This window comes from Pongo abelii, chromosome 3, assembly GCF_028885655.2.
Source record: "Pongo abelii isolate AG06213 chromosome 3, NHGRI_mPonAbe1-v2.0_pri, whole genome shotgun sequence".
NCBI classification, from domain to species: domain Eukaryota; kingdom Metazoa; phylum Chordata; class Mammalia; order Primates; family Hominidae; genus Pongo; species Pongo abelii.
The window spans coordinates 186,751,638-186,766,292 of record NC_071988.2 but is presented as its reverse complement, the minus strand read 5'-3'; the positions used below and the strand labels follow the sequence as shown (position 1 = coordinate 186,766,292).

At 40.9% G+C, this 14,655-nt stretch overlaps 1 pseudogene; it reads right to left on the bottom strand.

Annotated features, from left to right (window-relative positions):
* Positions 1 to 3,689: 3,689 nt before the first annotated feature.
* On the bottom strand, positions 3,690 to 12,979 carry LOC100450943 (cysteine and histidine-rich domain-containing protein 1-like; annotated as a pseudogene).
* Between the last annotated feature and the right edge of the window lie 1,676 nt (positions 12,980 to 14,655).

Below are 14,655 nucleotides of genomic sequence, written 5' to 3'. Positions count from 1 at the left end.
CGCTCCTCATTTCCCAGACGGGGCGGCCGGGCAGAGGTGCTCCTCACTTCCTCCCAGACGGGGTGGCGGCCGGGCAGAGGCGCTCCTCACCTCCCAGACGGGGTGGCCGGGCAGAGGCGCTCCTCCCTTCCCAGCTGGAGTGGCCAGGCAGAGGCACTCCTCACCTCCCAGAGTGGGCGGCCAGGCAGAGGCGCTCCTCACTTCCCAGAGTGGGCGGCCTGGCAGAGGCGCTCCTCACTTCCCATACGGGGTGGCAGCCGGGTAGAGGCGCTCCTCACTTCCCAGATGGGGCAGCTGGGCAGAGGTGCTCCTCACTTCCTCCCAGACGGGATGGCGGCCAGGCAGAGGCGCTCCTCACCTCCCAGACGGGGCGGTGGCCAGGCAGAGGCGCTCCTCACCTCCCAGACGGGGCGGCCGGGCAGAGGCACTCCTCACCTCCCAGACGGGGCGGCCGGGCAGAGGCGCTCCTCACCTCCCAGAAGGGGCGGCTGGGCAGAGGCGCTCCTCACTTCCCATATGGGGTGGCAGCCGGGCAGAGGCACTCCTCACTTCCCAGACGGGGTGGCGGCCAGGCAGAGGTGCTCGTCACTTCCCAGATGGGGCAACCGGGCAGAGGCGCTCCTCACTTCCTCCCAGACGGGGTGGCGGCCAGGCAGAGGCGCTCCTCACCTCCCAGACGGGGCGGCCGGGCAGAGGTGCTCCTCATCTCCCAGACGGGGCAGCCGGGCAGAGGCGCTCCTCACTTCCTCCCAGACGGGGTGGCAGCCGGGCAGAGGCACTCCTCACCTCCCAGACGGGGCAGCCGGGCAGAGGCGCTCCTCACTTCCTCCCAGACGGGGTGGCAGCCGGGCAGAGGCGCTCCTCACATCCCAGACGATGGGCGGCCAGGCAGAGGCGCTCCTCACTTCCCAGATAGGGCGGCTGGGCAGAGGGGCTCCTCACATCCCAGACGATGGGCGGCCAGGCAGAGATGCTCCTCACTTCCTAGACGGGGTGGCGGCGGGGCAGAGGCTGTAATCTTAGCACTTTAAGAGGCCAAGGCAGGAGGCTGGTAGGTGGAGGTTGCAGCGAGCCGAGATCACACCACTGCACTCCAGCCTGAGCACCATTGAGCATTGAGTTAGCGAGACTCCGTCTGCAATCCCAGCACCTCGGGAGGCCGAGGCAGGCAGATCACTCGAGGCCAGGAGCTGGAGACCAGCCCGGTCAACACGGTGAAACCCCGTCTCCACCAAAAATACAAAAACCATTCAGGCGTGGCGGCGCGCGCCTGCAATCCCAGGCACTCGGCAGGCCGAGGCAGGAGAGTCACAGGAGCCCGAGGCAGGGAGGTTGCAGCGAGCCGAGATCATGGCAGTACAGTCCAGCTTCGATAACAGCGGGAGACCGAAAAAAGAAGGAGAGGGAGACCGAAGAAAGGGGAGGGGGAGGGGGAGGGGGAGGGGGAGGGGGAGGGAGAGGGAGAGGGAGAGGGCTTTTCATTTATTAGATGGGCCTGCACCTCATCGTACTAATCACAGAATAGAACAGATCTGGGCTTTAGCCTGAGAAAGGAGCAACCTACCTTCTTCCTACTTTACCTGCAGAACTCCTCCTCATCCTTCCTATCTGAACTCAGGTGTCATCTCTACCAAGAAGCCATCCCTGGTTTCTTCAGTCTGAGTCAAGTGCTTCCAAAGTACCCTATACACATCAATCAACACAATGTGCTTGGATTTTTAATTTACTATCACTTTTTAGATGACAAATTTTTTGAGGACTATCTATATAGTAGATACATATATATTTATATATATTTTTTATTGCTTTAATTAACAGGACTCAAAGCTTTATTGATTTCCAGCTTTGTCACTTACTATTACATGAATTTGAATAACCTCTTTGAATTTCAGTTTCCTTTTAAGTGAAATGGGAAGTTAATATCTGATAGATATAACAAATTATATTTTAAAAAACTTATATGAAGTCCATTGCTTTGTACTTGGTGGACAAGTAACAGTTATTAGTGCCTATTATTCCCTCTAAAAAGTAGACAAGTGAGGATTCATATATATGTATTTATTAAAGTTAATTGAAATTCAAACTGAAATATAATTTTAAAAACTTCTGTTTCCTGGCAACCAATTACAGACATAGTCGAGTACAAAGAAAACTCCAGAATGGCAACCAATTACAGACATAGTCGAGTACAAAGAAAACTCCAGAAATACTATAATAAAAGTCCACTTCTAATTCATTGTTGTCTAAGTTAAGAGAATTGTGGTCAACGTCTGCCATACCTGGGAGCTTCTTACATTTATAAAGAGCCACAGTATTCATCTACATCAAATTAGTGCTGAGAATATCCTCCTCTAAAAACACATTGCATCCATCCGTCTGTGAGGTGCATTGACAGAACATCCTCGCAAGGGGGCACCATTTCAATTCCTATCACCTGGGTGACAGCACAGAACTTTATTTGCAATGTTAATCATTTTTAATCTTTTACTAAGCTGCACTAACTCCCAACCTCTGAAGTGAAGACTTTTTAGGAAAATGATCAAAATACTAGATGTAAAGTCAATATTAAGAGATAACAAGGGGAAGCTAAAAAAGTGACCATTTGAAAGAATGGTTCAGTGTAAAAACAACTTTCTTGGTAATATTTTCTTATCAAACACCCATGAAAAGCCTCTGTTTTAGTTCAACAATAAATGTAGTGTTAATAAACCAAAGGGAAGCTGATGAAAGGTTGGCTTGAACACAAAGTAGATTCAACATATGTCATTTGTTATCTCCAGAAAACAAAATGACAATCAAAATTTGAAAAATGTCATATGCTTTTATAAAGTACTTTACATATTAGCTCCTACAGTTCTAAGAGGTAGATTATTCAGCTATTATTTAACCCCCATTTTATAGAAAGGTTTAGAAAGGTTAATTAGCTTATCCAAGGACTGATAGCAAGTTCGCAGCAGAATTACAGCCTTGAACCCAAGTAGAGTAAGTTGTTTGTTCGTATCTATTAAATAATGTTATTTGGTGCTTCCTCCTATGCAAGATGTGCTTCGTTCTTAAACTGAAGGAGGCTTTTAGAATTTATTTTTCCAGAATGGTAGGATAGTTTATTTTAGGATTCTAGAAGAAGGTGTTATTATTATCTAAGTATCTAAGAATCAAGGTTGGGAGTAGGCAATGAAGACTGATCTAAGGGGTTTTAGAATTCTGTAAACAGGTCTGTGCCACATACAGAGGTGACATTTCTTACAGGTTCACAAGTCCTATAGTTACTAAAGTAAGCATGACCTAAGTTTAGCTCACTGTTACTGTTTCCTTATTTACCCCAGCAAGTAACAGTTTAACCTGCATTCATCATTGATATAATCAGAAAAACATCTATATATATAATTTTATTATGAATAAACTACCAGCTTAAACAAGGATGTAAAAATGGTTGACAATGGCATCAAGGAAAATGCGGAATGAAGAACAGAACTTGACCTCAAGACCACTGTATTCTTCTGAGAGAGAACCATCTGCTGCTGAGGTTCTGGGCAATGAAACTCAAAGCTGAATATCATGACAGTAACTCAAACAATTCTTGAAACTATGTCAGAGGTCACAATGTCGAACGCCTTTAGAAGCTAGATTGGCAACACAGCAAAGATGTTAGATAAGTATAATAATTTTTTTTTCTAGTCTCGGTAGTTTTAATTTTCCCGCTTTCGATAGATGTGATAGAGAAAGATTTCATTTTTCTTAGCTCTCCTCTAAGAATAACCACACAAACAGGATGGCAATGGAACCTGGAGCCCTTGGCATGGGGAAAACAACATGAAATGAAGGTTCTATGGTGACTGAGGGGACATTTGCATGTAAGGGGATTGCCACTTCTCAGCTCTCGCTCTTTGCTAGCTTGAGGGAAGGTAGGTATAACTTTACTAGATCTTCAGCTTTTTAAAGAGAAGTTGAAAATCTGGATTTTTATGTAACGTCTTCTTGCTTGTTAAAGTTTTCAAGTGACACAAAAATTTAAATATGTTGTGCTGGCTAGACAAGCCTGTGAGCTAGCAGTCTGCAACCATGGAACTATGCCTTAATTTCTGGTTGCCAGCTCTCTCCTAAGCTCCTGACCTGAGTAATCAATTAGCTAATAGACATCTCTATTGGGATCAAAGTTCTCATAAGTTCAACACATATCTGAAGCCAAACCAACAGTCTTTCCTGTAGAACCCACGCTTTTTCTGCTACGAATGCCTTTAATCAACAGCTCCAACATCCACTCTGCTGTTCCAGCTCTAAACTGGAGGTTGCTCTACACTTCTCTCTCTGCCTTGCCACCCACACTTAATTGAGAACCACAGTTTATCAATTTTTCTTCTAAAACATTTATTCTACATATACTTAAGACCTGTCATGTCCCAGGTAGTATTCTAGGTGCTAAGGAAATACACAGACTCCATGATCTTTGTGCCCAGAGTTGTCATTCATGACTGGGAAAAAAGATGGAATTTTCTCCAAGACGAACATTTCCATCATTATCAGTGATTTTCTTTCTTACTTCCTTAGTAATGTTGGAAAATGCAAGAGTGAGTGAGTCTTCTGGGTTTTATTTTGGTTTTAGAAATATAGTTTCCTAATTACAAAGATTCGATGAACATATTGTTCAGGTTTTATAAAATGGCCACAACTTGCCAAAGGATACTGGTTGGCTAATTGGATAAATAAAATATTAAGTCTTTGAGTGTCATCTGGGTGGAGAAGCCTCAGGACATTATTGTGATACAGCCACTGGTATTTGGTTTATTCCTAGAACATGCACCAAACTTCTTGACTTCCATCTCTTTTTCAGCTCCATAATCCATATGTAAATTTTATGCCTCACCTTGTAACTCATCATCTCTTTCTTTTTATTTCTAATGTGAGCTTCTTCTTCTTCTTTTTTTTTTTTTTTTTTTGAGTCTGAGTTTTGCTCTTGTTGTCCAGGCTGGAGTGTAATGGCACAATCTCTGCTCACTGCAACCTCCACATTCCAGGTTCAAGTGATTCTCCTATCTTAGCCTCCCAAGTAGCTGGGATTACAGACATGTGCCACCATGCCCGGCTAATTTTTTGTATTTAGTAGAGACAGGATTTCACCATGTTGGTCAGGCTGGTCTCGAACTCCTGACCTCAGATGATTCACCTGCCTTGGCTTTCAAAGTGCTTGGATTACAGGCATGAGCCACCGTGCCCAGCCTAACGTGAGCTTTTTAAGCAATTTGTTTGCTATGCCTAGTATTGGAAAGACAGAGACAGGTGCTAGGAGGGTCAGGATGATCATGAGCATTTAAAGTAGAGAGAGAGCTAGACAGGGAAAAGGGATGCAAAGTGCTAAAAGATATGGAGAAAGGAGGAAAGGTGATTAGATGCATTGGAGGAGAATGAAGCATGTGAATTCAGCCTGGTCCCTAAAAGATCTATAGGATTTCAACAGATGGTAAAGAAGACAAAGAGAATGTAGTTGGATGGAATATTCAGAGCAAAAGTTGAAAGATGTGAAGGTACATTGTGCATTCAGGAGATAGTGTCCTCTGGAGAGGCTCCCACAAGGCATAGTAAGGGCAGTGGGAGGAGTGAGGCAATGGAGGAATCTAGGCTCGGGAGGGCTGAGATCATGTTACACAGAGGCTTTAGAAGGAGGCCTTAACAAGGAGCGAGAACAGAAGGCAGAAGTTTGGGGTTCCTGAGTAGAAAACGTCAAGCGATTCAAAGCAGCTTTTTCATGTCTGTAAGACCAAAGCCTCCATCCCCTTGACTGGAACTGTGGTTCTTAGATGTGCAGTTTTTCTTTCTGAGCTACAGCACTGTGCCAAGTGTGAATCCAGGTAGAAAAACAGAAATACCACTCTGCTGTCTTGAATTACGGGACAATTTTCACACTTGCTCTATGTGGAGTATCCTATTGGTCAGACTGGCTGAAGGAGTAAGCAGAGGAAGAAGGGAAAAAAAGTTAATTTGTTGTTAGAGGATTCTAGAAGCATAGGCTTTGGCAGGTTTTAAAAGCAAAATTTACAGCTTTAATAAAACTGATAAAGTCATCCTAACCTTTATGTGGTGAATATGATTTGATATTCACTGAAGATAAATTAGACATGGTGAGTTTCCCCAGGGCTCCTGCTGGAGACTAAAATGGCATTGTCTGAAATGAACTCAAGGAATCATCTTTGGAGTTAGATGTGGGTGAATTCGAAGAGATAAGGACCAGGCTAAGAGTTCAAGCATGACGTGAACAAATATGAAATAGAATTTAAGTCAGACAGTGTTCAGTGTTTTTTAGGTATCATGGTGCATACAAATATCCAGAGGAAAGCAGGAGCAAGCTCAGAGGGGCCTTAGCTGGCTCACTTCCAGAATCACAGGTTCCATGGAGTCCCATGATGTCTGACCCCCATTCTTATAGGGCCATACGTTTGTTTAGTTAAAACAGGATATAAAGCCATGTACAATTTCATCTTCCTTATTTATCTCTCCAGATCCAGCAAGAAGATAATTTGCACATAATGACAGATTGGCTCAGGTATCTAGCCCCAAATACAGGGTCTGGTTGTGATCCATCATCATGACATTTCAGCTTTAACAAATATGGCTGCTCACAGAGGACACAATACATGAGTGAAATTGAAGGGACAGAATTTTTTGGAGCCATCCATCAATAAGAAAAAGGAGGGAGGGTTTTTATGGAATACGACCTTCATCAGTTAGCAGTGGCATGAGCTTTACCTCAAACCCTAGTAAGATCCTTTTTTAAAAAATAATTAAGCTATTTTACTGAATACATCATAGTTGTCATAAAGTTCATACATTTCACTTTTTGATACCCTAATGTATTTTCATGAACCTTTAAGTCTACAATTTTATAGATAGTTTTCCATCCAAGAAGCCAGATGTAGATAATTTTTTTTATATGTAACTAATTAAAGGCTTTACAAGAGGTTAGGCTGTAAACAGTTACAATTTTGCCATAACACCACCGAAAGACACTTAATTAGGAAAGAGTTTTTTCTACATTATTGCTTAGTCTTATGGTAAATTTTAACCAAATTGATACCTATGTACTCTTATTTGTTTCCTATACTCTTAAATCATACTGCTTGGCAAGCGATATAAGTATTGATATAATTTTTAAATTCAATTAGTTGTAAACAAATTCTGATTTGTTAATAAGTGCATATATTTCCCTTTACTTATCTACTATACTACCTCAGAATTAATCCTCCTATAAAAAAGACCCCTCCCACATGGAAAAAATAATGCAGAGCTTCATCTCTTCCTCAAAGATTTTCATATATTATAGGAACACAAATCCATAAAAAAGGATTAAAATTTGACATTTCATCTTGCCTTACTAATTATGAGATAATAGAGATGTGACAAAAACAAATGTTCCTTAATGTTTTTCTGCCTAATATAATATCATACTAAGAAATACTGCAATTATATTGGTGAGCTATTTTCCAGCTTCTCCAAGTATAGGAGACAACTATGGTTCTATCAGCGAGGAGAAATGAATAATCAATCTTATGTAACTCAAAAGAATGATGGGAGGCACAAAAAGATAAACTGACTGTGGCTTTTAAGAACCTGATGTTGATCCTGAAATGCCAGATTCAACAACACAACAAAACAAAAGATTACAGCAGCAAGATACCACTTTGCCACACATTATTAAGAATTCTGAAATAGGCAATAGCTCAATCACCCAATCTGTTGTATCTTCTGTTTGTTTTTCTTGCTTTTTGGTTGCAGGCAATTCAAGGCGTGCCTATTGCATAGGAACAGCTATTCTTACTGCGCTCTCCATCTGCATTGCAGTCATAGCTACCTAACTTCACTTTACGACAATCACAATCCATAATTTTGCATTTTGATGAAATTTCTTCTGTCCTTCACATACAATGCATTGTTTTTGTTGTCGATGTTGTTGTTGAGACAGAGTCTTGCTCTGTTGCCCAGGCTGGAGTACAGTGGTGCAACCTCAGTCACTGCAACCTCTGCTTCCCAGGTTCAAGTGATTCTCATGCCTCAGACTCCCAATTAGCTGGGATTACAGGCATGCACCACTACACCTGGCTAACTTTTGTATTTTGGTAGAGACGGGTTTCGTCATGTTGGCCAGGCCGGACTTGAACTCCTAGGCTCAAGTGATCCACCGACCTTGGCCTCCCAAAGTGCTGGGATTATAGGCATGAGCCACCATGCAATGAGCCACATTCAAATGCAATGTATGCATTTAATAATGTACTATTTGCTTCTACTCAACTAAGTTCTGGAAGTGAGTTTTTAGCATCTATGGAAATTGTGACCTCTTGCCTGATGCCAGGCATGTCTACATGTTCCCAGCATTTTTTTTCTGTGGTCTACATGTGTTTCCTTTTTGCACAGCCCTCTTTGGCTAAGAACATATTAAAATCAGAAGTTTATTTTCTTCAATAGATTCAGAGTTTCATCTCCTCATGGAAAAGAGGTGCTCCAGAATGATAGACACAGGCTTTCTCTATATTCTGTGGACCCTGAGGTGTCTTTGAACACCCTCCATTTTCACATGAGTTCCCAATCTTGATTTCTTCACTGTCTTCTTTCTTATCTTATTCATTCCCTTACGACAGTTTATCAAGTGCTTGTTTTAGGCAGGCAGATGGCTTTTTAGTTCCAAATTTGCCATTGGTTTACCTGGACTTGGCCTTTTTATTGATTCTGCTGGGTTAGAGGCTTGAATGATGTGCTTCTGAAATTTGGGTTTGATTCAAATAGTTCTTTTTTCTCTGTAGTCTTGACTTCAGGTTTGACTGGCTCAGGTGATGTCTCACTATTCTGTTTACCTGTTGTACATCCTGCAATGCATAAGGAATCAGAAAAATCAGTTGTGCTTCTCTTACAGTTAGACCAACCCTCCAATGCATTGCAAAGACTGGAATACCTGGGTGGGATGAATAAGCGTCATTGGAATTGGCCCCTAGATTGAAGCACTGACTGCAGCCCGGTTATTGCTAGGCAATGACATTTTCCCACCATTACAGGCAACGTCCAAACACCAGGAACCACAAGACACTGTGTTTACCACTTCCTGTAGCAAGCACAGGTCTGACGGCTGAGGTGACTGCTGACTTCTGGAAATGGCTCCCAATTCTTTTACATTGTATTTTTTTCCTTTTAGAATGAATATCCAAAGATCATATATTTTTGTTACTTGGGAGCTACATGGAGACTCTCAAATCAGTTGAAATCTAAGTTTGTGGCTCTTTTACCAAGATTGCTAAATCCTCCTTAAAAGGTAAATCAGAGAAAGGGAACTTAATTTTGGTTGGTCGATTATGAAGTCAAACGGAGTCTCATTTTTTTGTATGTGATTCTTTGGATTTTTATAAGGGGTTGGATTATCATTCAATCAAATTTGGAGAGAGACCATGCAAGGAGCATTAGTTGTACCCCGATTTTATTTTCAGACAGTCAAGATGGAAATATTACAAAAGCTTACTCTTTAAGAGAAAGTGAAGGGATTTAAGAATTAGGCCATCTGTAAAATGTTTCTAAATAAATATACACTTATTAAGAATTTAGCCTTTATGGTTCAAAATTAGAAAATAGATGCATCAACAACATTAGAGAGAAGAAAGTGACTGGTGAAAGAACTTAAAATAGGCTATTTACTCTAGCTGGCACCGTGATTGCCAAGTTAGTTGAGCCTGTGGATATGTAATTACTTGGGTCTCTAATACTCAACATCCCAATCTAGGTTCAATCACCCAAGTCTTTAGCTTGAGTTGCTCAGACAATCCATGAACCCTCTAGGACACTTTCCACAGAGTTAGAGGAGACAGAGTCCAATTGGAATCCAGTACAAGTGGGAGTTGTCTTCCTAGGTTAAAGAGCTACTGAGAGGCATTCTAGTTACAGTACTCATTAGTGTGCATAGGAGAATACTGTGCCACAGCGTGTTGGGGTTGCTCACTGTGTTTCTTCAAGACACTGCATGCCGATTGATTAGCTCTGGGAAGAAATTAAATGCAGTCTCTCATTTTGCTAAAGTAAAAATAGAGGCAGAGACAGTAAGAGACTTACTTCATGCCATAAATGAAGACCATATTAACATGAGCGCTGTGACTTTTTCTGACTTTAGACAAATGTTTTAAAAAAAAAACCTAAAACTATTTGTTGTGTTATAATAGAAACTTAATTTGAACCAACTTGAATTAAAAGGGAGGGACACTAGGATCTCCTGGGACTCTAAGAACAGGGGCTCTTCATAGTCTCCAGAGGGCAATCAGGAACTAGAGTGCTGTGGAGATGCAGGAAGTCCCCTCAGTGAATCTGTTTTACTCTTCTTTTCTTACTGCAGATCACTTTTCTGTATTTCCCAGTTCAAATGGTAGTTTCGAACATGTTAATGAAGGCCTAAGAGTAAAATGCAAAGAATGGGTTGGAGAAAGCCAGTATAAAATCCAAAAAGGTGAGGGAGGGTTCTGGAGGTGAGTGGACAGAGAAACCATGGTGGAAGAGGTTGGTGTAAATTCATAATGGAAACCTAAAAGTAAACAGTAACAAGTAGAAAAGCCAGGAATGACTAAAGGAAGGTGATGGCTTGGCTATATTTCAGCACCAACATGTATATGAATCTATTTTATTTTTATTGTTTAATGCATTAGGGTGTGTCCACTCTTGCTGGAAAAGTTTGAGGGGGATATTGTGTCTTCATGAAATATTAAGACTTTATGGTAAGGAAGCAGAATGATTGATCTTTGGAGGAGTGTTGTTCATAATTGTGTAATGGAAGGATTAGCAAAGAGGCAGGGTAGCGTTTGCATAAGAAGGTGAATGAACAGAAGAGACATCTATTGATGACTGAACCTTCTTTCCCATCAATCTCTTTCTTTCTTTTTTCTTTTGTTTGGCTGAATTTTATTATTAGAAGTGAGAAAATGACAATTAGAATTTTATTTCTATAATTGATCATTAACAATGAGAGCCCTAAAGAGTTTGGAAATTTTCAACTTTAATAGAATTTCCTGTGTTCAACACAAGAACCTTTCCATTTGGCCACATTATTTTTTAATTTCAATGGATTCTTTCATCCAGAGACATTGTTGAGTAGTCCATATTGTATTGTATGATACTGTGTGCTAGACAGCACAAGGTTAGGCACTGCTCAGAGTCCACACTGTTCTAAGCATTTCATCCATATTAACTCACATATCCATATGTGCATCCAGTGACATAGACACTGTTATTTTCTTATTTTTCTGGTGAGGAAACTGAGGCACAGAGAATTAAACAACTAGCCCTGGGTCACACAGGTAGGAAGTAGAATATGATGTCAGCATGCAGACTCCACAGCTTTTCCCTTAACTCAGCTATCTTCTCAAAAGGCTACAAATAAAAATGTCTACAACAAATGGCAACTTATGATGTGTACTGAGAGGAGTTTTCCAGAAGCAGAGAAGGCATGACTGATTCCCAGCTGTTTGATCTGTCTCTCAAAAAAGGTTTAATGATGGAGGACTGTGAATGTTGAACTTGACTGGTAGACAATGGGGACCTATTAGAGGATTAGAGATTTTGGAGAAGGACAATTACCATGGTGATGCTTTAGTTGGGAAGATCATTTGGCAACTCCTGTGAAGAATGGTTTGGTGTGGGAGAATGCGGTGATTTGAATTAGGGTCTTAGGATCAGGGTAGGAGGCCAGCTAGGAGCAATCTTGCAATTGGCCTAGGTGGGAAGTGATTTGTGTTTGATAATATGATTTTGGGAGACATGGAGAATTTTTAAAAAGATATACCTTAATAGCTTCCTCTTTTCTCAGCTTTCCTTCTTTACAACAAGCACACTTACTTATTCTGGTTCCTTTCCCTGCGAGAGTTTTGCAACGCAACAAAACAATCATGTTTGTGCCTTTGATATTTGAGTGCTAATCAGGCTACATTCTGCTGTTTGTGATTTGAAAGGTAGCCATTTGGAACAAATGAAAGCATGATCCTCGGTCTATGTTCTTGTTTAGCGTGGACCTTCTGCAGTAGCTTCAATGGCTTTGGTGAGGTCTGACATATTCTAGATGTTTAAACATAAGCAAAGCCTTTTGAAGGCCTTGCCTGATGTTGATTAGTCTCCAGAAAATGACAAGCTGTGACACCAGCTCCCAAGGAATCGCATACCAGGGGAAGATGTATCTTCAACTCTTTCCATTTCTGCCCTTTATTTGAGAGTATTTCCTTCTTGAGGAAAGCCTTAATGCCTTTATGTCCCTCAGTGCTTTACATTTGTATTATTTGGCTTTTTACTAGTAATTCTAACTAGGGCCTGTTATAATATGTGGCTGTTTATTTTCTTTCACGGACCTTAAGTCATTTCTTTTAAAAATGACTTGTCCTGAAAGTATTATGAAGTGAAATAAGCCAGACACAGAAGTGCAAACATTGTATAAATCCACTTACATGAAGTACCTACAATTCTGAATTCTGTCAAATTCATAGAAACAGAAAGAAGAATGGTGGCTGCCAGCTCCTGGGAGGAGAGAGGAAAGGAGAGTTAGTGTTTAATGGGTACAAAGTTTCAGATTGGAATAATGAAAGAGTCCTGGAGATGGATTCTGGCAATAGTTGCACAAAAGTGTGAATCTATTTAATGCTACCAAACTGTACTCTTAAAAATGGTTAAAATGACAAATTTTATTTTATGTATATTTTATCACAATAAAAAATCGAGTGGTACTAACTTATCCTACTTTCCCCTTGCAGGAATGATTTGTTAGTGGCTTGGTTTCAGGGCTCTCACATTAATGATTCTACATTGCTTAAAATTCCTTTTATTTTTTCAATGGGCAACCTACAAACATTTATTAAACATGAGCCAGACCCTGTCACTCACATCCAGGTAAATTATTGATCCTCTTTGCCCAGAGCCGCATTTTACAAGCCATATTGTTACAGTCTTGCCAATGTACCACAATGTAGCAGTCCCTCATTATGAGGTGAATTTCACCCAGAGTTCTTTGTCTTGTTGCCAAGAGAATTAAGGAGCTTGTACACAAAGGGTAAGTTGGAGTGAAAGTTTAATAAGTAAACGAAGAAAGCTCTCTACTGTGGAGGGGGGACCTGGAAGAGGGTTGTCACTGCCATTTTTACAGTTGAATGCAAGGCTTTTATAAAAAACCAATGAGGGCTGGGCATCTCATTTGCATAAGGTGCAAACTGTGTAGCTCCACTCTGTCCTCCTAGTGCACATGAAGACCCTTAGCTTGAGTTACTCCATTATTCCTTTGTTCCCCTTACTGCACATGTGTTAAGGGATAGAATTTTCCATTGCGGACATGTCTGAGCAAGTTACCCATGTAGACTTTCTTATCTGTGTAGCTGTGGACATGTGTTAGGCAAGCCCACCTATGCAAGTTCCCTTATCTGTGCATGAAGCTTGATTTTTCAGGCTGTTCTTTTGTTTGAAAAAATTTAACCAAGGACCTACCCTAATAGCCTGTCTGACGGGTTTCTTCATATCTCCTTTCTCAATATTCTCCTGAAGACCAAATCTACAAGGCATTAAAGATGTCATCAAAGAAGGAGAAAATAATTGCAGGAATCATAGAGCTTGAGAAATTGAGAGTTAAATATATTCCTCTACCAATGGACTTTTCAGAAACTTTACTGTACTAACGTGCATAAAATATTCTCAAGAAGGGAGCATAGTATGCCCATTTCCCCAAAATTTCTCACCACACAACTGTTAAATAAAAAATAATCTCTTGAAACTAGAATTTATTGGAAAATAGTTTAGGGAATAGTGGCCAACAGAATAAAGTCCACCATTCAGTATGACCCCCAACATCTCCTATGATGACTCCAATTAAACTTTCAGCCATGTATTACATTTTCCTGCACTTGCATAGTACACAGCCATACTTCTTGATATTTCCTGAGGAAAATTTGCACTCTTAGCATTTCATATGTTTGTTCAGGCTTGGTCTGATGCGCTCTCCTCTCATTTTGTCCTCCTAAAACACTTCATCTTGTTCACTTCAAAGTTTTACCTGTTCTTTTAAGTGTAAATGAATTACTCTTCTTTTGTAATCACCATAGCAAACTTTTTTTGTTGTTGTTGTTTTTAGCATCAGTGCATAGATTAGCTAATTACATGAGCAATGATGGCATCCTACCATCTATTCTTTTTTTTATTTATTATTTTATTATTATTATACTTTAAGTTTTAGGGTACATGTGCACAATATGCAGGTTAGTTACATATGTATACATGTGCCATGTTGGTGTGCTGCACCCATTAACTCATCATTTAGCTTTAGGTATATCTCCTAAAGCTATCCCTCCCCCCTCCCGCCACCCCACGACAGTCCCCAGAGCGTGATGTTCCCCTTCCTGTGTCCATGTGTTCTCATTGTTCAATTCCCACCTATGAGTGAGAATATGCTGTGTTTGGTTTCTTGTTCTTGCGATAGTTTACTGAGAATGATGATTTCCAATTTCATCCATGTCCCTACAAAGGACATGAACTCATCATTTTTTATGGCTGCATAGTATTCCATGGTGTATATGTGCCACATTTTCTTAATCCAGTCTATCATTGTTGGACATTTGGGTTGGTTCCAAGTCTTTGCTATTGTGAATAGTGCCGCAATAAACATACGTGTTC